This window comes from Chenopodium album, chromosome 7 (assembly GCF_948465745.1).
Source record: "Chenopodium album chromosome 7, dcCheAlbu1.1, whole genome shotgun sequence".
Classification (NCBI taxonomy): domain Eukaryota; kingdom Viridiplantae; phylum Streptophyta; class Magnoliopsida; order Caryophyllales; family Amaranthaceae; genus Chenopodium; species Chenopodium album.
Genome location: NC_137840.1, coordinates 7,563,602 through 7,566,167, shown reverse-complemented (window position 1 = coordinate 7,566,167; position 2,566 = coordinate 7,563,602). Strand labels below are relative to the sequence as shown.

General features: G+C 32.0%; 1 long non-coding RNA gene across 1 annotated transcript; it reads right to left on the bottom strand.

The window, feature by feature from the left end:
- Positions 1-990: 990 nt before the first annotated feature.
- On the bottom strand, positions 991-2,350 carry LOC145640864 (uncharacterized). The gene is made up of 2 exons (XR_014114990.1): positions 2,031-2,350; positions 991-1,367 (listed from the first exon to the last, which is right to left on the bottom strand). It is a non-coding gene; the product is annotated as an uncharacterized LOC145640864 (long non-coding RNA).
- Positions 2,351-2,566: the final 216 nt, after the last annotated feature.

Genomic DNA, 2,566 nt, shown 5'->3' with positions numbered 1-2,566 from the left:
TAGGTGGAGATTTATAACGTTAATTGATTGTGACATCGGAGTATTGTCGTCGACAACAACAAGTTGGCGGTAACATTATATTTTGTGGCTAACTTCATTCCATATTGTTTGCATTTTTTCATGAAGTTTCCACAAGGGGGCAAGATAATATGCTCTAATTATCAATCTAATGCTTTGATTAAATTTTTTTATTTGATCCCTGATGCTTCGATACATCATGCTTTGGTTATTATGATTATTTTTCCTCAGTTTTTGACGCTTTGATCATTATACTTTGATTAATTGTCGATGCTTTGATTATGGTTCATTCTTAACGTAATTATGAATGTTTAACGCTTTTTCGAATACATATGGTGGATAATGTTATTTGTTATTATTTCATGAATAATTAACAAACGAGTTGGTATATATGATAATGCTCTTGTAGATAATTCACCGATCTAGAATGTGACATCGGGGGCTAAACCTGATTTAATCTTCCCGAGTGATCCAACATTGGGGGCTCGATTTAAATGACATCAATTCTTATCAAGGTAACTTTCTATTATTTAAAATGTATGTCGAATTCCATCAATCTTATCACAAACCGTGGTAGTCACGGACACTATTGAGGTACACCACATTATCGCTTTTAGTTTTTACATTTATACTGTCATGATCATGCTCTTTAATTTGTTGTCTAGCTTAAAGTATTTATTTCTATTTCCATTGATCATCTTCATTAATGTATTATTGCACTACTACAAAATTGGCCAAAGAGACCCGTTTAAATAGGCCAAAGAGACTGCCTTAGAGGCGGTCTCTAGCTAAGCGGTCTCTTTGGCAAAGAGAGTGCTTCATTGGAAGCGGTCTTAATTTTTATAAAAAGTGAGACCTGTCATCTAGGATAGGCGATCTCATTGGGTAGTTGTGGATCTAATAAATTAAAAGGGAAATAGATTCGTGTTGTCAGATAAACAATCTCTTTTTTATTTTCACATAGACCTGTCATATTAGATAGGCGGTCTCTTGCAACATTTAATTAAAAAAAAAAAATTCCAAAATAACCAATTTATTCATACAATTGATAACGTCTACATGTATAAATACTTGGATACTATAATACGTAGGGAATAGGTACAAAATTCACATATAAAAATCCACACTAACACTTTAATCTGTATTAATATGAACAAAAAAAAAAAAGCAATTCCACTACTATTTTGAGTTCTTTTTTATACAGAAATCCCATTTTCTATATCATAAAATCCCACCATTTTCGAGCTTTATGGAGAAACCCAGAAGTTATAGACCTCTAAAATTGCAGAAGATTTCTTCAACTTGTCAAATCTGGGTAAATCAAGAATCATCAGATCAACTTGTAGAATCTGGGTAGAAGTATTCAAATACAAAAAATTAGGAGTCATATTACTCATATATAAGCATCAAAATTAATTAACAAAATCAATAATAACAATACTTTAACACAAACAGATCTGAAAAACTAAATCAAAACATAAAAAATATTTAAATAAAAAAGAAAAAGTAGGAGATCGAAAAGAAGAGATAACAACAGTGGTAAACAAGTTCAAGATTCGTGTGAAACTTTGAACATTAAAACAAAGCAAAATACTCATCATCAAACATTAAAAAACAAGAAGTATTATAATAGAAAAGATCTGCAATTCCATAACACAAAATAAATTTCTAATTTATAAGAATGATTAACGCCCTTAACGGTGTAAATTCACCATTGTTTTGCACCAGATCTAAAATTCCATAACACAAAACATGCATACAAATCACGATTATCACAAATATCGAACAACCTATCTTACTCGGTTGTTCACATAAATCAAATTAAAGTTTTAACACCAGATCTAACAAGCTCAAATTTTCTTGGTATTTTACAGTTTTTGGGGTTAGAACTCAAAGATCTCATCTAAATAAACTTATAAGAAGTAGATAACAATAAATAATGGGGAAAACCCCTATTTTTGCACCACGTCTAAGAGCAAAATAATAAAATCGAAAAAGGGAAAATTTCTCACCGAACGAACATTTGAGAAATCGAAGAGCTTAATTTTGTTCACTTTCTTTCGCCATTATTCTTTCCTTTTCTTTGTTTATGGCTGCTTGATCTGCATTGTTGCTTTTGACTTAAAGGAAATGGTTAGGGTTTGGAGGAGGAGAGAGAAAGAGAGATAAGAAGAGGAGAGAGCAGGAGTAACAGGTAAGAGTGAGGGGGGAGAGAGAAATTAAAAAGAGAAAAAGAGAGTGGTGCACGTGAAAGCTCAAAAACAAAAGACCAGTCTTTCATGTTAACAGGTCTCTCTATGAAAAACAGGAGACCGGTCAATTCAATAGGCGGTCTTTGGTTTATTTTTAAATCAATTTTTGGAAAAAAAAAAGCAAGAGACCTATCATCTTAAATAACAAGCAGGTCTCTCGAATATTTTTACGCCTCCAACAAATGAAGTTAGAGACCCGTTATTAATAATAAAAGGTCTCTTGGACCAAAGAGACCGCTTATGTAGATAACAGGTCTTTAATATTGGGTCTCTTTGGCCAATTTTGTAGTAGTGTT